At 43.8% G+C, this 15464-nt stretch overlaps 2 non-coding genes across 2 annotated transcripts; both read left to right on the top strand.

Annotated features, from left to right (window-relative positions):
• The first annotated feature begins 1880 nt into the window (after positions 1-1880).
• On the top strand, positions 1881-1952 carry TRNAA-AGC (transfer RNA alanine (anticodon AGC)). The gene has a single exon. It is a non-coding gene; the product is annotated as a tRNA-Ala (tRNA).
• Positions 1953-14931: 12979 nt separating this feature from the next.
• Positions 14932-15004, top strand: TRNAF-GAA (transfer RNA phenylalanine (anticodon GAA)). Its single transcript has one exon. It is a non-coding gene; the product is annotated as a tRNA-Phe (tRNA).
• The last annotated feature ends 460 nt before the right edge of the window (positions 15005-15464 follow it).

Here is a 15464-nt window from a genome sequence, read left to right as displayed (position 1 = left end):
GAGGGGTCATAGACCAATGAGTAGAAAAAGGTACCCTCTTTATCAAGATATGACAACACAGCTTCTGTCTCATTCAGAAAAGCATCACTGCATTTTCCCCAATACCTGTTGCAGGTAGGATTCATACCGGCAGGACAAAAAGAGTTCCCTGTGCTTCAATTGATGTTTCTGTTTATCAGTCAAGTCAGCCTCAACTGTTGTTTCAGATTCTTCCTCAATTTCTTCTGGCTCCTGGCATCAGCATGTTCCAGCCCTGACGGCTGTGGCCATTTGGCCATTTGGAGAGTGAAACAGTGGATGAAAGATCTCTCCATCACTTCCTCTCTCTGTAACTCTGCCTTTCAAAAAAAAAAAAAAAAAAAAAAAAAAAAAAAAGACAGGCACGGCTTGGGGGACACAGTGGGTTAAACCACTGCCTGCAACGTGTAATGCTGGCATGCCCTATCGAGCACAGGTTCCAATGCCAGCTACTCCACTTCCGATCCAGCTCTCTGATAATGGACTCACATGCTTATTCACAGGCATTATAAACATGTTGGAAAATCTCGTCGTCTATAAAAGCACACTATTATTGCTTCCACATTGCCACTTGTAGTTTTGTTGAATTCTTCTTTGCGTCTGATTAGATAAGGGTTGCTGGAGGAATTCTCAGAGTAGAAATAATTTCTGACCCAGTACATATTGGCTGCCATGTCCCCTCCCAGAGGTTCTAATACTGTGTACTGTATTTGCACTTATCCTCTTTTTTGTTGATTAGGCTGTCCAGAGATTTGTCTGTTGTGCTGATTGTTCCAAGTATCCAGCTTTTTTAAAAAAACTAGTTTTACTTTTTGTAATTCATTTTCTGGTTTTGTGTTTATTAACCTTTCCTTCTGCATTCTTTTTGTTTATTTTGTTGTATATTTGGTGATGTGATTCATTTATATTATTTTTCATTGCTATTGTTACAGATATGGAATGAAACATTTTTTTCTAATGCTTTATCTTTATCTCACAGATTCTGATACGTCACGTTTGCATTTTTGTTCTTTTCAAGAAATTATGCAATTAAAATCTGTATTTTCTTTTTGACCCAGAAACTGCTTTGCAGAATGTTTTAAAGAGTTCAGATTGAACGAATTTTTATTTTGTTAAAAAGTTCTCGCTCTACCGCACGATGGTTAGAGAGTGCTGTCTGTATTCTATTTGAACTTTGAGTTTGTTTTAGCAGCTAGAGAGGTGGTCGGTTTCGGGAAAGCTCTATCGGTACCACCGAAAATGGGGGTGGGGACGAAGGCACAGGGCCCGGACGCCCTTCTGCAGTGAAAATCCCAATTAATTCTTGAATACGGGGCTCCCTAGGTCGGTTTAGAGAGTCTGTTCACGGACCACGGGTGTCCTTCTTATCCCTGATGCAGGCACAGTAGCATTGGAGACTGAAGGGATGTCTTCCGGCGAGAGGTCTGGGATGCAGCCCGGACCTGCGGAGAGCAAGGCGCAGCCTTCACTCCGGCGGCGGGGGCGCGGCTTCTGCCCGCCACGCGCGGCAGTGGCTGCCGCGGCCCCGCGCTCTCCCCTCCCGGCCCGCGTCCAGAGCGCGCAGGCTGCGTCCCCGGCCTTCTCTGCTCGCGGGGGTCTCACGCAGTCTCTGCTACCCGGGGAAAGAGCAGAGAGGGAAGAAACGAGAGAAAAATGCGTCATCTGGGCGCTGCCGGAGGTGGCGGGGGAACGACCCCAGACCGGCAGGCGCCTTCGGCGGGCGATGCCCTGTCTCTCAGCCGAGCGGGGCACACCCGGGAGATACCGAGGTCACATGGCGTGGACCCCATTTTAACGCCGCTGGTGCCTAGCAACAAGCCCTCCTCTGCTTGAATATATTCCCGAGAGAAATTGCAGGCCGAGGGGGTGTAGCTCAGTGGTAGAGCGCGTGCTTAGCATGCACGAGGCCCCGGGTTCAATCCCCGGCACCTCCACTTTTTGTCTTGCTTTTGAGCGATGCTGCTTTTTGCTTTTCTGCGTCAGTTCCCTTTCTCAAACAGAAAGTGAACCTGTTTCACTTCAATGTGCTGCTCAAATTAGTGCCGCCGCTCGTGGAAGTGCTGCCCGTTTCTACTTGAGCTTGGCACCGCCGGGAAAGGAAAAGATAGACCAAGGAGAGGGACCGCAATGGCGTCGCCCAATTAACCAGGCCAGGCCCGTTTGGTTCCATTTTACAGTGTTCTGCATCTAAGAAGCAGGAGAAAAGATCAAGGTGGAAGGTTTCACGAAAGAAAAATTGCAAGCTGTCAGTTCCCCTCCTTGTCTTTGTTTCCTGACTGCTTGGCGGTGACCCGACAGCGGCCTTCCAGGCTGGAAGATGGAGTCGTTTTCATCAGCGAATTTAGGGTCCCACTGCTGCAGGGACAGCTGTGTCCACTGAAGATCTCAAAGCTCATGAACTTCCACTTTGTTCCCACTACTTCACGCTTACCTGGGAATTGACTTTTCTAGATGGTTACTCAAGTAACTTGACCTGAGACAGCTGTGCTATCTATCGGAGAGGAATTTTTTTTATCTCATTAAACTTGGTTTTAATGCGTCTCAAAATTCTGTGACAGATTTTTGGTCAAGTTGTTTCCCTTAAAAAGTGCTTTTTTTTTTTTTTTTAAGATTTATTTATTTATTTGAAAGGCAGAGTTACAGAGAGGCAGAGGCAGAGAGAGAAGTCTCCCATCTGCTAATTCACTCCCTAGATGACTGTAACGGCCTGAGCTGTGCCGAACTGAAGCCAGGAGCCAGGAGCTTCTTCTGGGTCTCCCACACGGGTGCAGGAAGGTCCACAAAACATTCTCCATTTCTGCTGAATGTTTTATGATGTGTTTTTATTTACCAGTCTTTTACTATTGAACTTAAATGCCCAATTGAGACAGTTCTGAGACAATTCTTCCATCACTGATTAGGAGTGAGGTGGCAGGTACCAGGGGTAGTGTTCATTCAGTCTTCTGAGCTTTCTGGGCAGACTTGGTGCCCTTCCCAGCTCCAGCAGTCTTCTTGTTCACTGCTCTGATCCCATCCACAGCAACTGCCTGTTTTACATCACAAAGCAAAATGACCCAGAAGAGGGAAGTCAGAGACCTCTCAACACACATGGGCCCACCAGTGTTGAATCAACAATGGCAGCATTGCCAGATTTCAAGAATTTAGGGCCATCTTCCAGCTTCTTATCAGAATCATGATCACTCCCTTAAGCTCAGCAAACTTGCAAGCAATGTGAGCTGTGTGGCCATCCAGTACAGGGGATGGCCAGCGCTGATTTGGCCTGGATGGTTCAGGTGGTCACCAGAGCAGTGAAGCCAGCCAGCTCCACTGGGGGTCATTTTTGCTGTCAGCAGCAACATTGCCATCATTGCCACGACGACCCTGTTTCTATATAAGGTCACTTTCAGGTTCCAGGGTTTGATTTCTTTGGGAGGCATCACTCAGCGTAGTGTGACACCATCTTAACAAACTTGGCATTGTGACTTCTATTTTCAACTATTAAGAGAAAGAGAAAAAAGGAAAGTGTAGGGGAAAATGAGTCCTGAGGAAAAGTCACCTTAGTTTCCTTTGTTTTTCTGTGAAGTTATGAGGATGAGAAAGCAGAAGTCCTCCTACTGATTTCTCTACTCATCTTAGCGATGCCCAAAGTTTGGTTCAACAATAAGCCCGAGAGGGCAGTAAACACTAGGGGAATTAGTGAGTGCATGGCCCTATAACATCATGGCTATCAAGGAACTTGAGTATCATCAAACAAGAAAGATGCTTTCTAAATCTGCTTTTAGTGAATTAGATTGCTCTTATAAGTGTCCAAGGGTGAAAATAATTCGTCATAATTTATGCTCAGTGTCTCAGATTTGTCCAGTGAGATCCTGTTCAAGCAGCCTTCTGTAGACTTTCGACTCAATCATCCCCACCATTTCTGACCACTTACATGCTAGCACTGCAAGATATATCTTCAGTTCCCTGGCACAGCCCTGAATTATATATATAGATCATAAAACTCCATACTGGTGTCTCTAATTCCAGTGTAGCATAAACAATACTATTCAATATTTTCCCTCTTCTTCCACAGTGAAAGCCTTTGTTTCAACACACACACATTCATACATAAAATACATGAATATATAGACTCATTTTCTCAATCTTAAAATTCACACAACAAATCAGAATTGCTCCATCCTTAACAGTACAAAAAACAGCTCTGCTACAGAGTTTAAGGTGTGTTTGCTGTCTGTGCTTTCAATGAGATCAGTCTTTTCTTAGATCAGTTCTTTTTCTCTTCAATGCCTTTGTTATTCTTTTGACATGCAGTTAGATTTGTTCCCATTTGTGTTGAATTTCAGAGTATTTTCACATGCACCTGAGTCAGTTTCAGTTTTTGATTATGTGGAACATTATTGTGTTTCCAAGAAGCGAAAGAACACAGAAAATTCTTCTCAGAAAAGCTGCAAGAGACATTGCAGGCCCACGATCACTCAAGTGGAAGCAGTGGAAGCAGGCTCCAGGCGATCTTTGGGGCTGGCTGATTGTGGCCAGCCCATAAATCAGGAGGCATCATTCCTTGTGTCACTAAGGTATCTTTCTTCTGGTACAGCCATGTGTAAAAGAAATAGCACAGGGTAGGGAATTTAGAAATAGCAGAAGTGAAAACACAAGCTAACTTAATTTTCATGACTTAACAGCAGTCCCAAGTGAAAATTGGCATTATTGCAAGGTGGTTCTGCTCAGTGATAGAACACGTGCTTAGCATGCGTGAAGTCCTGGGCTCCGTCCACTACCTGCATTCTTACTTTCTAAGCACCTGTGCTGCTTCAGGTTCGCTTTGTCCATCTGTGACAGCACGTACACCATTCCGCTGTGGTACAGCGAATAGCACTTCTCTGGGTGTCGTGAAGACGTTTCCGGCCTGAAAGGCAAGTGCTCGGATTTCCAGGATCCAAGATCAGGCTAGGGGAAAGCTCATTTCCTTGTTTTTCATAATACAATAAATGAACTTTGGTTCTTCCAGTCCCAGTGGATGCTTTTCAACCTCATTAAGTTTATTCTCCAGGACAGGAATGCCTTCCACGCTGCTGAGCAATCCATATCTCCAGATCGGAACTCTTGATTAGATTCTGGTGTCACAGCATTGAGCAGAAATCCACAGGAAGATGCTTCCCCGGCACAGTAATATCATCTTGCTCAAGAGAAAAAAAAATGTATTTTGAGCCTTATTTCATTCCACCAACTGGGGGCAGACAAGATACTGTGAAGAGTCAGATGGGTTAATAGGCAGTCAGGTTGGTCCTGGTGGACACTGAGGGTGCAAAATGCTTGCTTCCCCCAAAAGTTCTCTTTAGCAAGGTCAAAAGTGCCTGCCCCACTCCTTGGGAGCTTCCAGTTTTATCATGAGACTAGCAAGAGAGTGGCGAGTCCATCCTGAGTTCAAGTTTATTTTGAAAACAAATTACCCATCCCATCCCTCAGATGGCTTTTTGTTTTATCATGAGCAAGCCACACAGGGCAAATAAGATTACAAATCAGGTCTGTTGATAGGTTTTGTCCCCATCTTGGAAGTGATTATTAACTGAGTCAGTTTTTTTTTTCTTTCTCCCAAAATTGTGTTAAAAACCCCACTACCATCAGCCCCTTTGGGTTTTGCCTCTCTTGGAGCCCCCCTCCTGGCCACTCTGCCAGGAAGTCTCCAACTTAAACAAATCTCGCTTTTCTCTCTGCCTTGTCCACTTGGAAATTTGTTTTCCATGTGAGACACAGAACCGAGGTAATCTTTTCTCTGCCACTGTTTTGCCCAAAGCTGTACTAAATTTCCAGAAAGCAGAAAAGCAGTCACTTCCTACATTTATAGAAGCCAAGCAATGACAGTCTTTCCACAGTGCATCCCATCCTGTTCTCACACTCCAAACTGCGCCTGTCTCTCACCTCCTAGGTGTTAGTGAAATGGCACAGTCTTATCTATGGTGCCATCTATACCCAGGACACCATCCTCAGCTCTAGCCATGGCCACCATAGCTGGAAGCCAGGTGACCAGATGGCCCAACCACAGGTGTCAGCTCTTCCACCACCCTAATGGGATTCCCTGCTCCTAATTTCATGTCCCCTGGCAGAGATGTAACAGGACCTGCTTCCCTTACAGGTGCTCTCTTTACTCCTGGTCAGTCAGGCTTCCCCCTCCTGACAACAAAACTTTCCTCTAACTCCAGTGTTTGGTGTGTTTTGTGGTGGCCTTACATTGGTGTCATGACTCAGATCCTGGCTCCCCATTGACCTTGCTCTCCCCCAGGGGATCTGAGCTGCTTCAGGATCCTGGATTTGCGCCAGCCACAAAACACACCCCTGGACCTCCTCCATGCCACTGAATGCTCTGTGATCCCTATGCACACATCGGCCTTTCAAAAGACAGGGAATGGGGAATTCTCTCGGCAACTTCTACCATGGGTTATGGTTGCACTCTGCTTTATCTCAAAGTCCTGGTTCAGGCACCACAACCTCCCATGGTCTCTACACCTTCCATGGGTTCTAGGCCTTGGGCTCCAGTGGGTGCATGGGTGACAACCCACAATCTGTTCTCATACCCTCCCCGTCAGATGGTCATGATCTTGGGGACCCTCAATACCCACCAGTCCAACTCCACAGGTCACCCTGGGAACTTCTTTGACCCACGTTCTGTCCCGCCCTCCTCTCAGTTGTCTCCTACCTTGACAACCAGTCCACGTTTGACCCTGACACTATTCAGGATCTTTATCATGTCTGTGAGTGTTTGAGAAAGTGGAAAAAGTTCCCTATGTCTAAGCTTTCTTCTATCTCAGCTCTAAACCTCCAGCTCCAATTCTCTTAACTTCCAAAGCTCTCATTAAAAAGCCAAAACCCCTTTATTCAACATTCACTGTTCTGGCTTGCTCACTATACCTCTCCCTCCTGCCTGGGAATTCCAACCTTATCTCAGAACCAGCCCTTGTCCAAAGTCTACTCCCCCTGCCTTATCTATGATCCTGTCTAACACCCTCCTCCTGGAGAAGCAAAGGCAAGTTTGGGAACAGCCTTCTTCACCCCTCCCCTTCCTGTTCCAATTTTACCTTAAGAGTAGCATCCTCTAGAGCTCTCAAATCACCTAGCCCACCCTTCTGATGGCTCTTTTGTTTTGTTATGAGCAAGCCAGACAGGATAATCAGGTCTTTTGATGGGTTTGGGGCCTGTCAGGGGTTGGCTGAAAACTAACTGCATTTCTATTCTTCCCTCCTCAGAGAGTAATCTGTTGGTGAGACTGGAGCTATGCTCAAATCTTCTCAGTCCCTACAAACTCGATTTCCTTGTCCCATTAGTGAGCCTTTCCTAGACTGGTCCTTCAAACAGCCAGCTCACTGGATTGATTACCATTTCCAGACATATCTCCTTTTCCTTAACTTCCCCCTACTCTGTCAGCTATCAGATTCTCCTCCTTAGGAATCTCTCAAGGGGTGCCCATCTGCTCTGGTGGATGCTCTCTCCCATTAAACCTAACATAATGGTGAATAATCTGCACTGGACTTCTTGTCCCTGGCACATCAGCCCTTAGTCCACAGTCACCCGTGGGACCTGTCTGGAAGCTGCCTGAACTTTTGTTTCAGAGGCAGTCCCAACTAGCTGACCATTGACTAGGGCACCATTGGCCTAAGGTGTTCTTTGGGTAAAAGGAAAACTAGAAGCAAATTCAATTAAAGTCTAAAAAGATGTCCTTGGTAAATCACAATCTCATGCATGAGAATTTGGTTCAACAGTAAGTGGACATTGAGTTTAAAGGAATTTCTCCCTTTGAACCCAGGAAGATTGCTGCCTTGAAAATATAGCTTTGTAACTTATTGAACTTGTTTTGCAATCTGTTTTAGCAGGTTTCCAATGATATAGCAATGGGTAATCAGTACTCGATGAAACAACAATGGGTAATCAATACTCATTATAGCACCTAAAGTAGATTTTGCAGTCTCTGGTTTAATGTTACCAATTTATAGCTAGAGTTTTATAAAAGGAGTAGAAATCTATAATTCAGATAGAGGTATGGTATAATATCCGCATCTTCAGTCATCCAAGTGTAATTGGTAAATATAAATTGGGTAAAGCAAATGAGATAAATGTGTCTAACTGTAGACTTTGGTACTCTTAGCACCTTATATTCTGTGTAAAAAGCTATTTGCATTTGCTAACATGTTTTCATAAATTGTCCATATGAAAATAGTTCAATATTGCTTGAAAGTAACTAAGGTTGAAATTTAATGTGTTATCTTATTTAGAAAATGTCTTAATTTGGAGATTTCTAAAGGGTTATTTCAAAATGTACATCAAGTATATGGAAAGCAAAAGCTATTGTCTCACATAGAACTAGAATCTTATCCTCTGTTAAAGCAATGAGGTTTTCACAATATCTTGAAATCATCTTAAAAACTGTTTAAATGCTGCAGCATCTCCTTTTAATAGTTTTGTTTAATTGGGACTCTGTCATTTTTCTAGCCAGCTCCAGTAAGCTATTTTCTCTTCTCTCATTCTGACTGTTAAAACTGTTCCAAGTTATGGAATATGAAAATTTAAGGTTTTATTTTAGATGTTTGGAACAACCAAAGAGAGACAATTTTGTGTTCTGTTAAAATAATTTATTGTGTTCTCTATTGTTTAGAAACAACTGAGTTTTAAAGGAGTTATAATTTGTTTGAATATATACTCATTCTAAAGCATTTGAGTAATCACTTTGTAACAATGCTCAAATCTGGTCTATATTATGTGATGATGTTAAGGGATCTTGTTTATATCAGATATTTTAAGCCTTCTATGCATCCTTGACAGGCATTCAAAAAATGAAAGTTCCAAAGAATTTGGACTTTGATATTTCCAGCTAGGCCCCTGGAAATGTCAAACGATATGTCTCTCATCTTGCAGAGACACCAACGAAGCAGGCTATTCAGATTATATTAAAGGTACTATCAAGATGTGAAGTGGTGCTAAATTTAAAGTTATGATAATGTGAAATGCTACTATACAAATGCCCAAAAGTTAGAAAGTCTAATGATCTTGTGTTACCAGACATGATGGTTATCTTAATGAGAAAGACCCATAGACCTAAAAGGGCTATAAAGTCCTACAGGTGCTTTCAAAAATATTGTGAGCAAGTGCCTCTTGTTGGTGAATAAGTTTATAATTTTAAGACATGGCTATTTAAAGTCTTCTGTCATCCATAGTTTGTGTTCTCCTCCAAATATTATAAATCAGACTTGCTGCTCATAAAACTAAAACACTGTTGCTTCTGTGTTTAACTGTGTCCTCCTATAGGTTCCGATGGACTTTTTCTAGTGACTTCTATCGTATTAAGTACCTTGGAATGGCTCTGTAAGCAGGTGAAACTGATAATGCACTACAGGTTCCAACTGAGAGAAAGTATGGTTAATCGAGGTTATTAAGAGCAGAATATAATTCAAATCAATTGGTAATTTTTAAAAAGTTAGGGATTTTAAGAAGCTATTGTTGAAACTGCTTTATTGTTCTATCTTGTATGTTATATGTGTATATATATATTGGATGTCTTCATGGGAACATTTATTAAGAACTGTTTTAATTGCTTACAGATAAAAGATTGCTCATAAATTTAAACTGCTAAGCTAATTGAAGACACATTTTGGTTTGTGTCCTGAATCTGTATCAAATATTTTGAATTTGTTGGTAAAAAGAACCTAAAACTGCTTAAGTCATTGACATGTTTGTGCTTGAGTTTGCTGGTCAAACAAGTTACACCATGTTAGATATTTAAGAGATGTTTCCAAATACATGTATTCTTGTCTTAAAATGTATAGATTCTGATAAATGTTTTCATAAAGCATTGATTTACATTAAACATTCTGGTAAATGTTGTCATATGTTGTTATTTAGTGGTTGAAACTGCTTGCTAAGTTTCATTTGATAGTTATTATCAGTAAACTATCTGGAAATCCTGACTTTTTGCCTCATTTCTCTATTCTCTTCAAGATGGGAAACTGACTCTATATTGAAGTACTCTCCAGGGATGTACAGTTTAATCCTATAAAAGGGATGGCTAACATTTTTCTGTAATAATAGCATAGGTTAAATGAGTGCTTAAATTATGATTTCATGGCTAGATTTACTTCGCCATGGGCACAGTAAATGGGCATAACCTCCCTTTCAGAACAAAGGGAGGGAAAGTTTTAAAGTGAGGACATAGCTTTCCTCATGGGCATTGTCTACCTCACAGAAAAACCACTATCAGAACATGCCTGTGACTGTAGACTTCTAGTTTAGGCCACCAAAGATTAGAGATGGGACTTGAGCACTCCCTTGACTTGCATCCTCTGGTCTGCTTTAACAAAAACCAGAGGAAAAGAAGGCTGGGCATCAGAAGCTATGTAAAGATGGGTGGCAGGCCCATAATGGCTGCTTTGCACAGTGATCTCCCATCAAGGAGACCCAACAGGCCAGTCCACTGCAGTGGCTTCCAATGTGGTAAGCCTGGGCTTCAGCAGAAGTCAGCTTATGAAGAGTCCTGGCAGCTCTGCCAGCCAAGAGTTGGATCACTGGAAATGGACCTGCCCTGGAGTCGAAGGACACCCAGGTCAGAGCCACAGATCTTACTGGCTCCAAGCTGAAAAGCCCTTCACTCAGCCCAGCTTCCAAAGTAACCACCGCTGCTGAGGGGACGGCCAAGTAGGATCAATAACATTGCAGGCAGAACTGTAAATTTCCTGTTAGAGATGCCACCTGCCTTTACCTGGCCAGCTCTCCTCCCAGGCCAGCTAGGTAACTGAAGTCAACAGGGTGCCTTCCACAGGAGGTTCACACCTCCCTTATTATGTACCCCATATAAGGAGATAGATAGGTCGGGGCCTCATAACTGGCAAGGCCCTAAAGCCCACCTGATTATTATCAAGCCCCTTCTGTCAGTTTCTATTTGCCTCTCAATCAGGAAACTTATTCATGGTTTATAGAGCACCTTTCTTAGGTCCTCCAATAATGACTTTGTTCTAGACCCTGTCTAGCCCACTTGGGGCCTCATTCCTTTGTAATCATACCCTCTGCTCTTACATCAATGGCTCTACTCCCGACCTGGTGTATTGATGGTCCTCTCCCCAACTAACATAGTATGATTGTCCAGAATTTTTCTACAGACAAGCCCCTCTACCCACAAGAGATGAGTGGCCTTTCTCCCAATCTTGGTTGGGATCAGCTTTGCAGCCTGCCTCTCCCCAGTAGTGATCTCAGGAATGGCTTTGGGCCACAACGTCATCTCAATGCCATTACAACTCCAAACAGTTACAAGAGGAGATCACCAGGTCCACTGAGACCTTAGCTGATACCATCTGAGGTCTCCAACAGGTGTGGTACTGAGGAACAGACTGACCTTAACAGGGTTGTTATTATGTTAACCAGTCAGGCCATATAAAACCACAGCCATCTAACAGTCTTCACTGGGGTCCAGGGACACCCCCCGCCCCCAATTTCCTCTCCTCTGTGAAATCCTCTTATTACTTGGTTAATGCTATTACTAGGACCATTGGCTGCTATTTTAATCCTGGCTGCTGTACTGCTTTGTCTGTTTAAGTGTTTACAGAAGGTGATGATAGAACGAACCACAGCCTTCACCAACCTGGCAATCAATCAACCAAATACTGCTATAGGGATCTACTCGGCTCCCCAACCAGGAGATCACAGCTTGAGGCATCGCCCCATGCCAGCGGAGAGTAACTCGTCACCCTTGTTAGCAGGAAGTAGCTCTAAAGACAGATCATCGTCCCTCCACCCTTCCTGGACTTTTGGGGCTGATCTAATCCCATACAACACTTGCTTTATAAGATACAAAAGGGGGAATGTTAATAAAATGGCACAGTCTTATCTGTGGTGTGATCTATGCCTCAGACACCATCCTTGGCTCTAGCCCCCACTGCCATTGCTGGACGCCAGGTGACCGAATGACCCAACCCCAGGTGTCAGCTCCACCACCGCCCTAATGGAATTGGCCGCTCCTATCTCCTTGCCCTCCCGCAAAGGTTTAACAGGATCTGCTTCCCAAACCGAACCTGCGCTCCCTTACTCGCTTGCCCTCACCACCCAGCCCCTCCAGCTTCCCCACCTATCAATAAGCCTTTCATCTAACTCCAGTGTTGGCTGCATTTTGTGGTGGCCTTACGCTAGGTGCTCACAAGCCACCCGAAGTCCATTATCAGGTCATCCCCCTTGTGAGAGATTCACTCCTCCCTGTTGGTGCAGACAATGCCCCTGGCCCCGCGGCTCTGTTTGTGCGCAGCCACAGTTCTGCGCTTCCCCGCTGTTGGAACCGTGAGCAGCCCGCGAGGAGTTCAGGAGCTCGGTGCAACCGCGCCAGGACGCTTCTTCCGGAGAAAAGCTGCGTTTCAACAGGCTTCTTTCTAACAGAAATACATGGCGCAAAGCGGGGCTCTCATCTTTTGCCTGTCAAGCAAAACCTAAAGAAACCAGACGCTCCCGCCGTTTCCGAGGCAGCAGGCACCCCACTCCTGCTCCCCAGAGAATCGGGCAATCCTTGCGGCTCCCTCTGCAGCTACCACTGTCAGAATTAAAGCGCAACCCGACGCGGTCCCTGCACAGCGCTCTGGCCAGCCACCGAGGGCTGCGGGGCGCTCTCAAACTCCCAGGCCCGCGCCCCACGAGCCAGGTTCTCTTCTGGGACAGGCTTACCCTTCTTCCTCGACCCCATTTGCCTCCTCTACCTCACCCCACGCGTCTCCGCCCTTCCCGGCCTGGCTGACGCTCAGTGCCCCCTCCGCCTTGCCCCGGCTCCACTCCCGAGGGGTCCAGCGCGCACCCCGACCCGCCTACGCCACTTGAAGATCTGTATTTCCACCTCGCTTGCCAAGTTTTTTCTTTCCCAGAGGCTGAGGCGGGACGGGGTTGGAGAGACCCGCGGCTGAGGCGAACCGAGAGCGGGCGAGTCGTCTTCCCAGTTTCCGGGAAGGTTCCGACCGTCGGAGAGGAAGAAATAAATCTTTAGGATGTTGGGTAAAAGCAAGAAGCCTCGATTCTTAGGGAGCAGGAGACGGTTTCAGAACTGTCCAGAAAATTTATTACAATTCGCTCCCAGGTGGTCCCAAGGCAGCAGGAAGTTTCTGAAACTCAAAAAACCCAACATTGATTCTATATGATTTAGCAGGAGGAGCTCCTGCTAAATTGATGTAAGAATGTCTAATATCTCCAGATGGGCAAAAAAAGAGAGAAAAAAACCGTTTCTTAGGTACAAGCTGCAGGTTACAAAACACATTAGTGACAGGCTAATTGGCTTAAAAGGCTTATACTATGTACACGTGTTGAAAAATTGCGGTGTACCCTATGCAAATGCACAAGTAGTAAATGTTTACAAAGGTGTTAATTTTTAAAAAAATCATCTTCAAACAAAAAGACTGGACCCAAATCCCAGTCTTCCCAGAATTCCAAAATGCTGGCTGGAGTGAACCAGTGGATGGAAAACTGCTCTCCCTCCTTCTGCCCGGCCCCTAAATCAATCAATCAGTCTTGCTTTTCTTATCCAGAGAGGACAGTTGGCTACAGTTTTCCTACACTCACTGTATCACTGAGTTCTTACAACTTCGGTGTTTTTCTTTAAGTCCTGGGGCCGAGTCCAGATTAGGGAGAAATTCTGAAGTTGGTAAACCGGCATTTCTGGTACCATGCTTAGCCCTTTCAGCAATGCCTAAAAACATTCAGAACTCAGCACCGGATACTTCTCTCCTGTCTGACTTTCAAGACAGTATCACCTGTGCCAGACCAACATTCGCCAAAATGGGTCCCCCAAAAGACCAGCTGTGAGAGATGGCCCATTATAAATAATTTTATGCTTTGGTAAATTGAGGGAAACCCTGCATTTTACACACCAACTCACCAGATGGGCGTCCTCACAACCTACCGACCTCCTACAAGGCTCCCTAGATCAGTATCATCACACTGCCAACACCTGAGTTTTGGAGGCGACACATTCAAACTACAGCAAGTATGTACTCATTCAAGTATAGATTTTTTAAAATTTCAACATTTAAAAAATTAGATACATTTGTGTTGTTGCTAGTAGCTGTAGTGCTTTTCCATTGCTTGAGTATTCCACTGGAAAAATACTATACATCATGATTTATTAATTCATTTTAAATGTCATTGGATTACGCCTAGGGTTTTTTTTTTTTTTTCTGAAATGTACTATACTGCTACAAACATTCCTGTTCATGTCTTTCAAGGCAAACACTCATGCAGTTCTCTTGGTATAAGTGTAGTTGTGCAGTTTTGAGGTCATACATTACATGCATATTTAGTAATTTGTTAATATTTCCAAGTAGTTTCTCAGTGTAGGTATCAGCAATATCTGAGAGTCCCAGTTACTCCGCAGACTTGTAACAATTGATATCATCAGGTCTTTTGTGTTAAGGGACATCGGTGAAAAGTAGTATTACTGTATTTTTTTAGTATTACTAATATTTAATATTACTAATACTTAGTATTACTGTATTTTTTATTTTGCATTTCCCTGATAGCTAATGATGTTGAGCACTTTTTATATTGCTTGATTGCTATTTTGGGTATCCTCTTTTGTCAATTGCATGCTCATTTGCTCTTTCTTGCTTTCAGTCTTTTTTGAAGGATTTTTTAAGTTCTTTACATATTTCAGGTAAGTGTTTGGGTCATGGAACAGCAAGAGGTGGAAAAGCACCTTCCTATTTTTATTTATTCTTTCCCCTTTCCTCTACCAACCCATCATTGTCTTCAAAACTGGATCCTGTTTTTAGATCTTGATTGTAGTTGAGTCCATATTATTTTGGGGTGGAAGATGAGGAGAGGTGGGTGACACTGAGCACCATAAAGTTAGCTGTTGAAGAATGAGAACACGGTATATAAAATGCAAATTTTGATATTTGGGAGAATGGCTAGAGGGCGTGACTTCAGGTTGCCGAAATAGCTCAGTTGGGAGAGCGTTAGACTGAAGATCTAAAGGTCCCTGGTTCGATCCCGGGTTTCGGCAGCTGTGCTAACATTATACAGTCAATGTACTTTGCATCACCGAAGTGCAAATATCACTCCCTGGGTTTTGCAAATCCAATCAATAACTACCAGTTTTGCTGTGTGTGTTTTTTTTGGCAAATCCAATCAAGGTGATGTTTACTAATATATTATATGAACAATATTGCACTCTCTCTTTGGTTGTATAGTTTCCAAAAATAAGTTAACTGACACAGAGCATTTTTTAAAGTTTTAAAACCCAAGAATTCCCATAGATAAGCAAAATAGTCCATTTTTCCATCATTGAGACTTTCTCTCATTCCCAAAAGAATTATTAAATCTTTCCATGTCTGCGCTTCCTTCTGGCTGCCAGTGTGATTTTTTTTCTCTTTATTCTGTAAATCTTCTGTTTGTCATTGCTCTCCCTCTCATAATTCAAACCTTTCCTCCTTCCTTGAATCTATTGTTTCACTGAGACTTTA

This window comes from Oryctolagus cuniculus, chromosome 5 (assembly GCF_964237555.1).
Source record: "Oryctolagus cuniculus chromosome 5, mOryCun1.1, whole genome shotgun sequence".
Lineage (NCBI taxonomy): Eukaryota > Metazoa > Chordata > Mammalia > Lagomorpha > Leporidae > Oryctolagus > Oryctolagus cuniculus.
This window is presented reverse-complemented; position numbering and strand designations above follow the sequence as displayed.